At 45.5% G+C, this 16,712-nt stretch overlaps 1 protein-coding gene across 2 annotated transcripts in view; it reads right to left on the bottom strand.

The window, feature by feature from the left end:
- The window catches only part of LOC122795778 (transmembrane protein 14A-like), a 399,694-nt gene that overhangs the window by 164,354 nt on the left and 218,628 nt on the right, over nt 1-16,712 (bottom strand). The window lies entirely within an intron of this gene.

The following is a 16,712-nucleotide window of genomic DNA, read 5'->3' as shown; positions in this document are numbered from 1 at the left end:
ATTTTCCATGATAGGAGTAACAAAAACGTATGCAATGGCCAATCCACTTGGAAATGGTCTGTTTGGTAACTGGTTTCCCTTGAGCCCCTACGGCATAGGACACAAAAAGTTGTTCTGATTTCCTGAAGGACTTTGTTCTGTCCAAGTAGTAACGTAGCTGCCTATGGATGTCTAAAGAGTGAAGCAGCCTTTCCCCTTTGTTTTTGAGGGTTGGGATAAAAAGTAGGTAAGGTGTATGGCTTGGTTTAAGGCTACCCTGGATACCACTTTTGGCATAAAAGATGGGTTAGTACGAAGGGAAACCCTATCCTGATGGAAGATGAGGAAGGGCTGCACCGCCATGAGGGCCTGTAGTTCAGAAACCCTACGAGCTGAAGTGATGGCCAGAAGGAAAGCTGTTTTCCAGGACAAATATTGCAGATCTGTTGAGGCAGCTTGCTCAAAAGGAGGCAATGTTAATTTTTCTAGTATGTAATTAAGGTCCCAGGCTGGTATTGGTTGCTTCCTTAGAGGTCTTATATTCTTAGCCCCTCTGAGGAACTGTCTTAAGAGTGGGTGAGAGAATAAGGGAGGATCCGTGTTGAATTCTGCAGAAATGGCTGAGGCATGTATTTTAATGGAAGAAAATGAAAGTCCACTGTTCAGCAGTTCAGCTAGGTACTGTAAAACCTGAGGCAAGTTCAATTTTCTAGGGTCCTGTCCTTTTTTCTCATTCCAAAAGCAAAACCGCTTCCATTTTGCGGAGTAAGCTTTTCTAGTAGATGGTCTTCTTGCCTCCAAAATGACATCCTGCACCTCCTTGGAGAGTAGGGTCTGTTGTGGTGTTAAGGAATTTTCCATGCAGCGAGGTTGAGTGTTTTCAGCTGACTGTGAAGGGTTTTGTAGCTGTTCTGAGTCAGCAGAAGGGGTATTAGAGGCAGGGACCAGGGAGGAGTATGAGTTAGGCTCCTCAGGAGTGGATACCAGTGTTGCCTTGGCCAATCTGGAGCAATCAGTATCATCCTCGGTTTGTCTGTTCTTGCTTTCAAAAGCACCTTGGACAGAAGAGGCAGAGGTGGAAATGCATAAACTGTCCATGCTGTCCAACTGAAAGAAAGGGCGCCCACTTTCCAGGCCTTTGGATGGAAGGTCCTTGAACAAAACTTTTTCAATTGATGGTTCCTGTGGGAGGCAAAAAGATCTATGTCTGGCCTCCCCCACGCTTCGATTATTTCCGTAAACACCTTTGGATGTAACTTCCATTCATGTGGATCTGTCATATTCCTGCTCAGAGTGTCTGCCAGTGTGTTTTCCAGTCCTGGCAAGTACTGTGCTTGAAGTTCGATCTGTATTTCCAGAGCCAAGTTCCAAAGAGTCATGGCTAGTCTGCACAAGGGGTATGAATGTGTTCCTCCTTGTTTGTTTATGTACCACATAACTGTGGTGTTGTCTGTTCTTATCAGTAATTGACCTGGAAGCAGGAAGACCTTGAAAGCTGTAATTGCATTTATTACTGCTAGCATTTCTTTTTGAATGATGTGAAGGTGCTTTTCCTTGTGGGACCATCTGCCCTGAATGCACCTGTCCTTCATGTGCGCCCCCAGGCATAATCTGAGGCGTCTGTGGTTATGACTTGTTTTGCTTGAGGCTTTCAGAATGGAAGGCCTGTGTTTACTTGACATGCTTGGGCCCACCATAGAAATTCCTTTTGTAAACATGGAATTATTGGTATAATTGCTTCCAAATTGTGACTGTGTTGAGACCATAGATTTTTTAGGTACCATTGAAGTTTCCTCATATGCAACTTTGCACATGGGATTAGCAGAATGCAAGATGCCATGAATCCCAGAGCCTGCAGGATTTTCCTTGAAGTAAGCCTGATACTTTTTGCTAGTGTTTTGAAGTACTGAGATAATTGCCCTTGTTTTTCTGGCGTAAGATATGCCATCTGGGTGTTTGTGTCCAAGCTGGCACCCAGGAAGGTTATTTTCTGAGATGGTGTTAGCCTTGATTTCTCCTTGTTGATGGTGTATCCCAGAGAAAGCAGTAACCGTGTCACATATGCCAGATGTTCCAGTAGTATGTGTTTGCTGTCCGCTTGGATCAGGCAGTCGTCCAGATAAGGGTAAATTTGTATCCCTTGAAGTCTGCAAAAGGCAATCACTGATGCCAGGCACTTTGTGAATACTCTGGGCGCAGTAGATAAGCCAAAGGGCAATGCAGAGAACTGATAGTGGATTGAACGTGCAAGAAATCTGAGGTATCTTCTGCAGCTTTGTCTGATTGGGACATCAGGTATGCCTCCTTGAGGTCCAATGTTACCAGCCAAAACTCCTTGCCCAGCATAGGAAGAAGTTGCTGTAATGTGAGCATCTTGAATTTTGGTACGAGCAGAAATGTGTTTAGGATGGATAAGTCCAGAATGGGTCTCCAGTCGGTTCCTTTTCTTGGTACCAGAAAGAGTCTTGAATAAAAACCTTGACCTTGTTGGTGCGTAGGTACCTTTTGTATAGCTCTCATGTTTAGGAGCTTTGAAATTTGCAGTTGTGCCTCTGCCCTTTGATTTTGTGGCAGGTTTGGCATGCCTCTCATTTTTGGGAGAGTGTGAAATTGAAATTTGTAGCCTCTGTTTATGATGTCCAGTATCCATTTGTCTGTTGTGACGATATGCCAATTGCTTGCAAATAATGCTAGTTTCCCTCCCAAAGGTGCTGCCAGCTGAGACTTGCTTGGCATGGGAATGAGGGAGTCATTGTTTCTTCCTGTATTGTTGTGCACTGTCTTCACCACCTGTTGGTGCCGGAGATTGCCATTGTCTGCCTCTATATGAACCTTGTGAGTGTCCTCTGCCCCTTGTGCGTCTGTATCTACCTCTTTGGGGCTTGTCAGTGGCTGGAAAGGACCAGTTTTTTGAAGGCCAATTCCTGCTAAAACGTGGTGGCTGAACCTGTAAGAAAGCTTTGACAGTTTGCATAGATTTGGCTTTTTCTTCCATTTTTCGTAGTATATCCTCAGCATTAGTACCAAAAAGTACATCCTTTTGTAAAGGAGCATCAAGAAGTTTAGCTTTCACATGATCAGGCAAATTTTGTTCCCTAAGCCAGGCATGTCTGAATGACTGATCCTGTAGAAGCTGCTCTACTGGAGGCCTCTAGGGCATCATAACCACATTGTAAGGTGTGTTTACCCACTTGCTCTGCACTATGCAACATATCCTGTAACTCTTTTAAATCTGGTTGTTCAGGTTGAGACATTTTGTTTTTTAATTGTGATAACAGAAACTGTTGATATTTAATCATATGAAACTGACAGTTGAAGGCCCTCATGGCTAGGGTGGCCGAGGTATATACCTTCTTACCCCACCTTTCTAAAGATCTAGATTCCCTTTCTGCAGGAAGTGGATTCTTGGCAGTGGAGGCCTTTAATCCCTTAGGGCCTTGTGAAATGGTTTCAGGGTCAGCATTATGGCCTTTGTAGAGAAATTGGTGAGAACTGGGTACTCTGTAATATCTATCAGGCTTTACTGGTGCAGGAGGCAGAGAATCAGGATTAAGACAAGCCGCGGAATAGACATCATCCAGTATCTCCAAAACAGGGGGTATAGCCAGAGGTCTGTGCTGAGGTAACCAAAGAAATTCCCTAAGTCTTTTCTTGGAATCTGAAAAGTCTTGGCCTTCCCAATGGAAATGTTCCTCAAGGTGTGCAAGGTTTCCCAAAGAAAAATCCTCAGGGGGGGATACAGAAGGAATAGACTGTTCTGCATCCGAATCCTCAAAAGGGGAGTATGAGTGTACCACTGCATCAGAATGTTCTGATAAAATGGATCCCTGATCAGAAGAGGGGATTCTTCCTCCACTCTGGGTCTCTTGTCAGGAGGGGGCTGAGAACCTCTGATAAGAGTAATTAGATCCTCAGCCATTTTAAGCATGTGTTTCTTAGGCATGTGTCCAGGAGATGGGCCTTGAGCAGCAGGCCTAGTTTGATGCCTGGCTGCTTTGGATTTAGTAAAGGCCTTAATAGAAAAAGAAGATGAAGGCCTAAATACACCATGGGTGGAGGTGGACCTGTCCACATTAGTAGGCTCGACATAAGCCGGGGCTTCGGTTGTAGTCTGGGAAAGGGCCGAGGACCCAGCGGTCTCGGGTACAGAAGACACCGCCAAAGGAGTGTCGTCGGTAGTCAGGGACTGCAAAGGCGTCTCGCTGAGAACCGGACCACGTGGAGCCTGTTTCGGCGTGGTGTCAGCGGAGACCGTGGGCCTCGCTTGTCGGTCCTTTTCCTTGCGTTTTTTGGATAAAAAGTACAGTTTTGTACCTACCATAAATGTAGATGTTCGAGGATCCCATTGCTGCAGTCCTTACTATTGGGTATAGTCCGCATCCAGTCGGCCCGAATACCAGAGTATAAGGCTGACGTCGGTCAGGGCGCATTAGACTGACGTCAGTACGTCAGGGTACTAATGCGCATGACCGACGTCATATCCTCAGTCTTTTCTTGCCCCAGATGTCAGAAGACCCTAAAAAGACAAGGCCCAAAATACCTGCACCAAAAATATGTACAATATATACAAGAATAAATACAAAAAATATAAGCATGTAACCTCACCTACACAACCACCCCTAAACACAGAGGGGAAGGAGGGAGGGTAAATTGGACTGCAGCAATGGGATCCTCGAACATCTACATTTATGGTAGGTACAAAACTGTACTATGTTCTTCGTTCCCCATTGCTGCAGTCCTTACTATTGGGTAGAATCCCAAAGCAGAGGTAAGGGAGGCTGGCAAATCATAAAGAAGCAGGAGCTGACAACATGCCTTGCAAAACAGCTGTGGCAAAACCAGCCCTAGACTTAGAGTAGATAGGAAGGTGATAATGCTTAGAGAAAGTATGCACTGAACTCCAAGTAGCTGCTTCCAAAATATCCTTAGTTGCCACCCCTTAGAAATGCTGTTGAAGTGGCAGTAGCCCTAGTGGAATGAGGCCTAATCCCAGCTGGAATCTCCTTGCCATGATGGGAATAACAAAATGCAATGCAAAAGCCAATCCACCTAGAAATAGTTTGTTTTGACACAGGCTTGCCCTGTGAACTCAAAGCAAAAGAAACAAACAACTGCTGAGACTGCCTAAAATCCTTAGTCCTGCTTAAATAATAATGCAATTGCCTGTGTACATCTAAAGTGTGCAAAATCTTTTCCCCTTTATTTTGGGGTCTGCATAAAAAGTAGGCAAATGAATAGTTTGGTTTAAAGCCACACTAGAAACCACCTTAGGCATAAAGGAAGGATTAGTGCGTAATGATACCCTATCCTTATGGAAAATCAAAATGGCTCTACTGCCATAAGGGCCTGCAACTCAGACACCCTTCTTGCAGAAGTAATAGCCAACAGAAAAGCAGTCTTCCATGACAAGTATTTCAATTCAGCAGTAGCCGCAGGCTCAAAAGGTTGTAGAGTAAGTTTTTCCAACACAAAATTGAGATCCCAAGCAGGAGTAGGAGCTCTACGTGGGGGTCTTATATTCTTTGCCCCTCTAAGAAACTGCTTGAACAAAGGATGTGAAAACAATGGTGGGTCACAATCATAGTGAGCTGAAATTGCTGCAGCATGAATCTTAATGGAAGAGAAGGACAAACCTTTGTCCAATAACTCAGTAAGGTATTGAAGAGCCACACTCAAATTAGGCTCAGAAACCTGCAAATTCTTTGCTGTACTCCAAAATAAAAATCTCTTCCATTTTTCTGCGTACACTTTCCTTGTACTAGGTCTTCTAGCTTCCATAATCACATTTAAAACTTGTTGAGGAAGTTGAGACCTGCTGTGTTTCAACACAGAATATGCCAGGCTGTTAGATGAAGAGAGTGAAGCTTGACATTGAGCAGATGACCATCCTGCTGAGATAACAGATGAGGAATCAGAGGTAAAGGCCATGGAGGCTTCCTTACCAGACTCCGTAGTAGTGGGTACCAGTGTTGCCGAGGCCAATCTGGAGCTATCAAAATCATCCTTGGCCTGTCTTGTCTGACCTTTAATAGTACCTTTGGAAGAAGAGGCAGAGGAGGAAAGGCATACACATGAAGGTTTTTCCAACTGAAAGACAGAGCATCCACTTTCCAAGCTGTGTGATGAAACCCCTTTGTGCAATACTGTGGCAGCTGGTGGTTTAGTGGAGAAGCGAACAGATCTATGTCTGGAGTTCCCCATGACACTGTCAATTTTTGAAATACATGAAGATCCAGTTTCCACTCGTGGGGATCCATGATTTGTCTGCTTAACACATCTGCTAAGGAGTTCTGTGCTCCGGCAGAAACCTTGCCTGAAGAGTTAGTTGCAAGCTTAGCAGTCTCCCATAAAATCATTGCTTGCCTGCATAGAGGATAAGAATGTGTTCCCCTTGCTTGTTGATGTACCACATGACAGTTGTGTTGTCTGTTAGAATCAACACCTGCCCTGGAAGAAGTAACTCCTTGAAAGCCATTAATGCAAACTGGACTGCTAACATCTCCTTCATGTTGATATGTAGATGCTGTAGTCTGGCAGGCCACTTGTCTTGTATCCACTTTCCATTTAGATGAGCTCCCCAAGCAATGTCCGAGGCATCTGTCGTTAAAATCTGACTCGCCTCTGGCCGGGTCACAGAGAGTCCCTTGTTTAGGTGACATTCCTGAGCCCACCACAAAAATTCTTTTTGAAGGCAAGGTATTATTGGAATGACAGTGTCCAAATCCTGGCAGTGCTGTGTCCATACATTTTTGAGATACCATTGTAGCTTCCTCATATGCAGTTTGGCATTGGGAAGCACCAGAATACAAGATGCCATGAACCCTAATGCTTGAAGGACTGTCCTTGCAGTCAGCACGGACTGATGAGATAGTTGATGGAAGTAAAGTGATAGACTCTTTTGTTTGTCCGGGGTTAAAAGGCCATCTGGGCTGCTGTATTCAGTCTCACACCCAGAAAGCACATGTCTTGAGAGGGTACTAGACTGGACTTTATTTCGTTCACAGAATACCCTAGGCATCTTAGCACTGCTATAACATGTTCCAGATGCTGTAGAAGGTCTTCCTTTTCTTGAGCCAGAATCAGGCAGTCGTCCAAGTAAGGATAGATTTGAATTCCTTGAAGCCTGAAGTAAGCTATCACTGGAGCCAGAACCTTTGTGAATACTCTGGGCAGTAGATAAGCCAAAGGGCAATGCAGAGAACTGATAATGAGAATTTCCAGCTCGAAACCGCAGATACTTCCTGCAACTTAGCCTTATAGGCACATGAAGGTAAGCTTCCTTGAGATCTAAAGTTACCATCCAGTGATCTTTGCCCAGCAGAGGTAAAAGCTGTTGTAACGTCAACATCTTGAACTTGGGAATGTCCAGAAAAGTGTTGAGGAGAGATAAATCCAAAATTGGTCTCCACGTGTTCCCTTCTTTGGTACTAGGAACAGGCGAGAATAAAATCCTAGGCCCCTTTCTGATACAGGGACTGGCTGAATGGCCCCTATCTGGAGTAACTGAGAAACTTGCTTGTGAGCCTCCTTTCTTTGTGGAGGAGGAACGTCTGGCATGCCTTTGAAAGGGGCATTGTATGGAAATAAAATCTGTAACCGTGGTGAATGATATCCAACACCCATTTGTCTTGAGTAATTAAATCCCAATTTTCTTTGAAAAGAGACAGTCTTCCTCCCAAAGGAGCTGCCAGACGGGAATCTACTGGCAGCTGAAAAGACAGGTCATTGGGTCTGTTTACGAAAGGACTGACCCTGCCCTCACCAGAAGTCTGAGCAGGTGAACTCCCTGTTCTAGGCCTAAAGAACCTTGAGCCCTGCCCCTACCACGCCTAGACCTACCCCTAGACTGGGAATCATAAGCAGGATATGTCCACCCCTTAGCAGGCCAATTTCTACTAAACTTGGTGGCTGCACCTGCAAAAATCTTTAACAGTTTGCATAGACTTAGCTTTGTCCTCCATTTTCTTTAAAACTGCTTCCACAGGCGATCCAAACAACACATCAGACTGTAAAGGAGCATCCAAAATCCTTGTCTTAACATGCTCAGCTAAATTCTGATCCTTCAACCAGGCATGCCTGCGAAGAACAGAACTAGTAGCAGCCACCCTCGAGGAGGCCTGTACAGCATCAAAACCACATTGCAAAGAATGCTTACCCACTTGTTCAGACACATGAACCAAATCCAGCAACTCTTTACACTCAATACCTTCCGCCAAAGCATCCACCTTAGATTTCAATTGTGAAAGGAGAAAATTCTGATATTTTAGCATGTGAAACTGACAATTCAATGCTCTCATGGCTAGAGTGGAAGAAGTATACACTTTCTTTCCCCACCTATCCAAAGCCCTTGCCTCTTTATCAGTGGGAACAGGATTTTTAATCACAGAAGCTTTAACACCTTTAGGCCCTTGAGAAATAGTTTCTGGGTCCGCCCTAGGACTCTTAAACAAATACTTATGAGCTTCGGGCACCCTATAATACCTATCAGGCTTAACAGGAGCAGGAGGCAAAGAGTCAGGGTTCAGGGAAGCCTCTGCAAAAACATCTTCCACCACATTCAACACAGGAGGAATAGCTAAGGGCCTATGCTGGGGTAAAAACAAGAATTCCCTAAGCCTTTTCCTGGAATCAGAGTAATCCTGGCCTTCCCATTTAAAGTGCTCCCTCATGGAATGCAGAGTCTCTGAAAATGAGAAATCCTCAGGAGGAGAAGCTGTAGGAGTGGAATCATCCACATCAGAATCAGAATAAGTAGGATACTCCTGCAAGTCTTCCGCAGAAGACTCTGAAGCCTCTGAACACTGTTCAAAACTATCAAACTCCGGTTCCACCCTAGGCCTCTTATCAGGCGGGGGTATAGAACCTCTAATCATAGTAATCAAATCTTCTGCCATTTTAAGCATATGTTTCTTAGGTACAGAACCCGAAATGCTAGGAGAAGCCCCCACTGAAGCTGAACTAGGCCTACCTCTCAAAGAAGTTTTGGCAACAGAAGGAGAAGCTCTAACTACCTTGGGAAGAGAGGGAAGAACAGTCACCTGAGAAGCCCCCTCAGCCTGGCCTACCTCCTGAGAAGGCACATCCTGTAACAGTAAAGTTTCTGCCTGGGACTCCATGGAAACTCCTGGCAAAACCTCTGGCTCCACTGAGCCTTCTAAAGAACCGATGTCCGGGACTGCCGGTTCATCAATCCTAGGCTTCGCTGTTTTGTCCTTGCGCTTCTTGGACGAAGCGGGCGTCGGAGCATCCGACGGCATTTTATAATTGCAACGCTTCCCAAACACTAACCTGGCACAGTCTAACCTCCTCTTAATAGTGCGTTTGTTAAACCTAGCACAAGAGCGGCAACCAACAACGTCGTGCTCAGGCCCTAAACAAGGTATACACAAGGTATGGTAATCCCTATGAGGTATCTGTTTCCCACAAGAAATACAGTTATTCACTTTTTCTGACATCCGGTAAAATACTGAGGCAAGAAAAATCCAAAATGTTCCCAACGGGTACTTAGCCAACTCTGTTTCGGTCTGAAACTCCGGTTTCGGAAATATTTCAGAACGCCAACCTGCACTCGCAAAACTGCTTCTGCATCGGACCATGCGGCAAAAAAGACTGAGGATATGACGTCGGTCATGCGCATTAGTACCCTGACGTACTGACGTCAGTCTAATGCGCCCTGACCGACGTCAGCCTTATACTCTGGTATTCGGGCCGACTGGATGCGGACTATACCCAATAGTAAGGACTGCAGCAATGGGGAACGAAGAACATCGGTAGTCGGAGTGTCCGACGACATTTTATAGTCAAAAGCTTTACCAAAATAGTGATGGGCGAACTCCGCCCGACGCTTGATAGTGCGTTTATTGAAAGTAGCGCAAAAGCGACAGCCCGAGACGTCGTGGTCTGGGCCCAAACAAGGTATGCAAAGGGAATGGAAATCCTTATGCGGTATTTGCTTCCCACAAGAAATACAATTATTAACTTTTTCTGACATCGGACTGAGGCAAGAAAAGTTTCCCCAACGGGGTACTTAGCTTTAAAGAAGACTTCGGTTCCAAATATTTTCGTAATTCAGGAGCTGGCCGACCGGCACTTGCGAACTGCTTCTGCCGGGCACCGCGGCAAAAGACTGAAGAACATGGCGCCGGCTGTGTCTTATATACTCTGGCCTTCCTGACGCCAGAAGAGTAGCGGCGACAACCGACGCCGGACCAAGACTTTGGAATTCGGCCGACCGAGGGACCGCCTGACGGCTGAAAACCCATCTGTGATTACTGCAGCTGTATGCACGATGAACATCTGTCCTGGATGAAGTAGGTCCCTGAAAGCTGTCAGGGCATTTTGAACAGCTAGTATCTCTTTTTGATTGATGTGAAGATGCCTCTGGTTTGCAGGCCATGTACCCTGAATACATTTTCCTGCCATATGGGCCGCCCAGGCATAATCTGATGTATCCATTGCCAGTGTCTGTCTGGCTGTGGGTAAACTGAATGGCAGACCCTTGTTGTGGTGACAGGCTTCTGCCCACCATCAAAACTCTGTAGGCAGGGAATGAGTGCAATTACTGTCTCCAGGCTGTGTCAATGCTGAGTCCAAACACTTTTCAGATACCATTGTAGTTTCCTCATATGCAGTCTGGCATATGGAATTAGTAGAATGCAGGATGCCATGAAACCCTCGGCCTGCAGGATTTTCCTTGCAGATAGGTGGGTTTTTGTTGCCAATTTCTTGAAGTAAGTAGTCAGTTGTTTTTGTTTGTCTGGCGTGAGATAAGCCATCTGGGCAGTTGTATTTAAGCTTGCACCCAGAAATATTATCTCTTGAGAGGGCAATAGTTTTGATTTATTTTCGTTTACTGTGCACCCTAGGCCAATTAGTAATCTTTTTACAAATGCCAGATGCTTTAGAAGAGTGTCTTTGTTCTCTGCTTGAATTAGGCAGTCGTCCAAGTAGGGATATATTTGAATTCCTTTTTGTCTGCAAAACGCAATTACTGGTGCCAGGCATTTTGTAAAGACCCTGGGCGCAGTAGATAAGCCAAAGGGCAGTGCAGAGAATTGGTAATGCATTGAGCCAGCTCTGAATCTGAGGTATCTTCTGCAAGACTGATTGGGACATGCAGGTATGCCTCTTTTAGGTCCAATGTTATGAGCCAAGCCCTCTTTCCCAGCATGGGCAGTAGCTGCTGAAGAGTCAACATCTTGAATTTTGGAACTTCCAGAAACGTATTTAGTATAGACAGGTCCAGAATTGGTCTCCAGGTTTTGTCCTTCCTGGGTACTAGGAAAAGTCTGGAGTAAAATCCTTGCCCCTACTCTTGTTGTGGTACTTGCTGAATGGCCCTCATGTCCGTGAGGGTTGTAATTTGTTTTTGTGCCTCTGCCCATTGATTGTGTGGCAGGTCTGGCATGCCCTTTGACCTTGGTAGAGTGTGAAAATGGAACCTGTAGCCTTGGGACACTATGTTCAAGACCCATTTGTCTTGGGTAATGATTTGCCAATTTGATGAAAAAAGTGCTAGTTTTCCCCCTAAGGGGGCTGTCAAAAGAAAACTGTTTGGAACTGGTAGAAGAAAGTCATTGGAACTGTTTCCTGTAAGGCTGTGATTTGTCTTCTCCGCTTTTGGAGGTAGGAGCACCCCATTGTTTATGCCTGTATGAGCCTTGGGGCTGAGATCTGCCTCTGGGACGCCTGTATCTGCCTCTTTGTGGTCTGTCTGAGACTGGAAAGGACCAGTTTTTAGAAGGCCAGTTCCTGCTAAATCTGGGTGGCTGTACCTGTAAGAAATCCTTGACTGTCTGCATGGATTTTGCTTTATCCTCCATTTTTTCAACACCTCTTCTGCTTTAGTACCAAACAAAGTATCATGCTGTAATGGTGCATCTAATAATTTTGCTTTAACATGATCAGGCAGATTTTGTTCCTTTAACCAAGCATGCCTTCTAATAACAGAACCTGTAACAGCGGCCCTGTATGAGGCCTCCAGTGAATCATAACCACATTGCAAAGTATGCTTTCCCAATTGTTCAGTTGCATGCAATAAATCCTGCAATTCCCTGTTCTCTGACCATTCAGTATTTGTCAACATTTTCTGTTTACATAGTAACATTAAATACTGCTGATGTTTCATAGGTTCATAGGTTCATACTAGGCTATCTGCCCTAGGGCATTTATAAGCCTAGCCAGAGTGTGTTTGGCTTTCGCCACCCATTTTAAATTAATTTTGCTATGCCTTTTTTTGAGGTTAGTATACTGTGCCTCTGTCTAACAGTGACACAGAAGTGATAGCCGGGGTAAACCTACGATCTCCTATCCACTCATCAAGATTCCTCTTGAAGAGAGTCAATGTGGGACTCTGCCTAACCTGGACTGGGATTTTATTCCAGAGTGAAGGGAGCCTCTGGGTTATGAATCTGTCCCTCCAGCATGTCCTATTTATTTCAGTGCTGAGGTTCAAGTCTCGAGCACATAGCTCGATGGGATTTGGATTTTCTGAGGTGCAGCATGTCCATTAATTCCGGGTTGGACATGGCTTTATACGTCAGGCACAGATCGCCTCTGAGCAGGCGGTATGCCACTGAGTAGAGCTGGAGTTTCTTTAACCGGGCAGCATATGGCATCTGTTTGAGCCCTTTGATCCTCTTGGTGAGGTACTTTTGGGGTCTTTCCAGTTGCTGCAGGTGTCTGGTAAGGTACATCCCAAAAGGGGCATTGTACTCAATTATGGGCCTGATGAGGGATGAGTAAAGAGGTACGATGACCTCCCCTGATCTAGATGTGAATCCCTTCATGATTAGGTGAGCTATATAAAATGTTTTTCTAACCACTTATTTATTTAAGCATATGAAATAGACAATTTAAAGCCCTTACAGCCAGGGTAGCAGAAGTGTAAACTTTTTTCCCCCATCTGTCTAGAGCCCTAGAATCCCTATCAGAGGGGACAGGGTTTTTTGCAGTGGAAGCTTTAACCCCCTTGGGACCCTGAGATATAGTTTCTGGGTAAGCAGTGGGGTTTTTATATAGGAATTTATGAGAATCCGAGACCCTGTAGTATCTGTCTGGCTTAGCAGGTGCAGGGGGTAAAGAGTCAGGGGACAGTCCGGACTCTGAAAATACATCATCTACAATGTCTAGAACAGGTGGAATAGCAAGGGGTCTGTGCTGAGGAAGAAGCAGGAAGTCTCTGAGCCTTTTCTTAGATTCAGAATAATCTTGGCTCTCCCAGTGGAAATGCTCCCTCATAGTATGCAGTGTTTCCCCAAAAGAATAGCCCTCAGGAGGAGAGGCTGAAGGAATGGATTCTTCAGCATCAGAATCCTCATAGGGAAGCATGGAGTAATCCAGTTCAGAAGAGGAATCAGAAGAAATAGAAACCTGATCAGAAGAATCATACTCTTGTCTCTTGCCTAGGCCTCTAATCAGGAGGGGGATGGGAACCCCTGATCAAGGTAATTAGGTCTTCGGCCATTTTGAGCATCTGTTTTTTAGGCATGGAAGTCTGAATAGGAGAATGCTGTACTTGTTTCTTTGTCTTTAGAGCTGCTGTAGTCTTTGTCTTTGAAGCTGAAGATGGCTTAACATATAGTTGTGTAGGTCTGAAGACACCCTCAGAAGCCGATGCCTGCTCAGCGGCTCTGGACCCATCTGAGGGATTGATTTCAAAGTGTCCAATACCTTGAGTTTCCAGAGGCCCAGTCGGCTCCATGTGGGAGTCATTAGCAGCCTGTGGCTCTAAGGTAGCAGGCGCCAGGGGCTGCGAAAGTGCCTCACTGAGAACCGGCGACTGGCCTAGAAGAGGCTTCGTCGTTAGTTTTGGACCTCGGATGCCTATCCTTGTCCTTGCATTTTTTGTACACTCCGGTTGTCGGCTGTTCCGCCGGCATTATATAATTAAATCTTCAGCCAAAGTAATGAAATGCAAAATCGAACCGACGCTTGATAGTGCGTTGGTTAAATCTAGCACAAAACCGACAGCTAGCAACGTTGTGATCAGGGCCTAGGCAAGGAATACAGTAAGAGTGAAAATCCTTATGAGGTAATTGCTTCCCACAAGAAATACAATTGTTAACTTTTTCTGACATCGGTTTGGAGCAAGAAAAAAGTTTCCCCGACGGGGTACTTAGCTTTAATGAAGACTTCGGTTCTGAAATTCAGATTTGAAAATCTCAGGAGTCGGCCGACTGGCACTTGCGAACTGCTTTTGCTTCGGGCACCGCACGGCAAGAAAGACTGAAGAAAATGGCGTCGGCTGCATCTTTTATACCCCTGGCGCACTGACGTCAGGGAAGAGGCAACAGCAGCCGACGCCGGACCTAGACTTTGGAATTCAGGCCGACTGCGGGTAACCTGCCAGCAGGATAACCCAAGTGTAATGACTGCAACAGTGAAACACGATCAACATCTTGCTTTTGTGCCTCTGCCCACTGATTATGTGGCAGGTCTGGCATACCTTTTACCTTGGCAGGGTGTGAAAGTGGAACCTGTAGCCCTGAGACACTATGTTCAAGACCCATTTGTCCTGGGTGATCATGTGACAATTTTGTGAAGAAAAGTGCTAGTTTCCCCCTAAGGGGGCTGCTATAAGACAAGTGCTTGGTTCTGGCAGAGGAAAGTCATTGGGACTGTTTCCTGTATGGCTGTGATTTGTCTTCTCCGCTTTTGGAGGTAGAAGCACCCCATTGTTTAGGCCTGTATGAGCCTTGGGGCTGGGATCTGCCTCTGGGGCATCTGTATCTGCCTCTTTGTGGCCTGTCTGACACTGGACAGGACCAATTCTTTGTAGGCCAGTTCCTGCTAAATCTGGGTGGCTGCACCTGTAAGAAATCCTTAACCGTCTGCATTGATTTTGCTTTGTCCTCCATTTTCTTCAACACCTCTTCTGCTTTAACACCAAACAAAGTATCATGCTGTAATGGAGCATCTAATAATTTTGCTTTAACATGATCAGGCAGATTCTGTTCCTTTAACCAAGCATGTCGCCTAATGACAGAACCCGTAACAGCGGCCCTGCAAGAGGCCTCCAGAGAATCAAAACCACATTGCAAAGTATGCTTTCCCACGTGTTCAGTCGCATGCAATAAATCCTGCATTTCCTTGTTTTCTGCACATTCAGAATTTGTTAACATTTTCTGTTTAAGCATTGACAATAAGTATTGCTGACATTTAAGCATATGAAATTGACAATTTAAAGCCCTCATAGCCAAGGTAGTAGAAGTGTAAACGTTTTTCCCCCCATCTGTCCAGTGCCCTTGAATCCCTATCAGAGGGGATAGGGTTTTTTGCAGTGGAAGCCTTGACCCCTTTGGGACCCTGAGAAATAGTTTCTGGGTCAGCAGCAGGGTTTTTATAAAGAAATTTATGAGAATCTGGAACCCTGTAGTATCTGTCTGGCTTAACAGGAGCAGGGGGTAAAGAGTCAGGGGGCAGGCCGGACTCTGAAAATACATCATCTACAATGTCTAAAACAGGAGGGATAGCAAGAGGCATGTGTGAGGTAGTAAAAGAAAATCTCTAAGCCTTTTCTTAGATTCTGAGTAGTCCTGGCTCTCCCAGTGGAAGTGCTCCCTCATGGTATGCAGGGTTTCCCCAAAAGAATAATCCTCAGGAGGGGAGGCTGAAGGGATAGATTCTTCAGCATTGGAATCCTCATAGGGAGGGAGAGAGTATTCTTGGTCAGAAGAGGAGTCAGAGGAAATGGAAACCTGATCTGAATATTCATATTCTGTCTCTTGCCTAGGCCTCTTCTCAGGAGGGGGATGGGAACCCCTGATCAAAGTAATTAGGTCTTCAGACATTTTGAGCATCTGTTTTTTAGGCATGGAGGCCTGTCCATGGGCTTGCTGCACTTGTTTCTTTGTCTTTAGTGGTGCTTTTGTCTTTGCCTTTGAAGCTGTAGTCGGTTTTATATATAACTGTGTAGGCCTGAAAACACCCTCAGAAGCCGATGCCTGCTCAGCGGCTCCGGACCCATCTGTGGGAATATTTTCCAAGTGTCCAATACCTTGAGTTTCCAGAGGCGTAGTCTGCTCCACGTGGGAGTCGGAAGCGGCCTGCGGCTCTGAGGTAGCGGGCGTCAGGGGCTGCAAAAGCGCCTCACTGAGAACCAGTGAACCGGCAACTGGCTTAGAAGAAGCCTCGTTGTCAGTTTTGGATCACGGATGCCTGTCCTTTTCCTTGCATTTCTTGTGAATTGCGGTAGTCGGATGGCTATCCGACGACATCATGTAATTAAATCTTCGGCCAAAGTAATGAAATGCAAAATCGTACCGATGCTTAATAGTGTGTTGGTTAAATCTAGCACAAAATCTGCAATTAGCTACGTCGTGATCAGGGCCTAGGCAAGGAATACAATAAGAATGGAAGTCCTCATGAGGTATTTGCTTCCCACAAGAAATACAATTATTAACTTTTTCTGACATCGGTCTGGAGCAAGAAAAAAGTTTCCCCAATGGGGTACTTAGCTTTAAATGAAGACTTCAGATCTGAAATTCGAACACGAAAATCTCAGGAGTTGGCCAACCGGCACTTGCGAACTGCTTCTGCTTCGGGCACCGCACGGCAAGAAAGACTGAAGAAAATGGAGTTGGCTGCATCTTTTATACCCCTGGTGCACTGACGTCAGGGAAGAGGCGACAGCAACTGATGCCGGACCAAGACTTTGGAATTCAGGCCGACTGCAGGTAGCCTGCCAGCAGGATAACCCAAGAGTAATGACTGCAACAGTGAAACACGATGAA

The sequence above is a fragment of the Protopterus annectens genome, chromosome 2.part2 (assembly GCF_019279795.1).
Source record: "Protopterus annectens isolate FY-2018-M chromosome 2.part2, PAN1.0, whole genome shotgun sequence".
Lineage (NCBI taxonomy): Eukaryota > Metazoa > Chordata > Ceratodontiformes > Protopteridae > Protopterus > Protopterus annectens.
The sequence above is the reverse complement of the archived record's forward strand: the minus strand, read 5'-3'. Positions and strand labels throughout refer to the sequence as shown.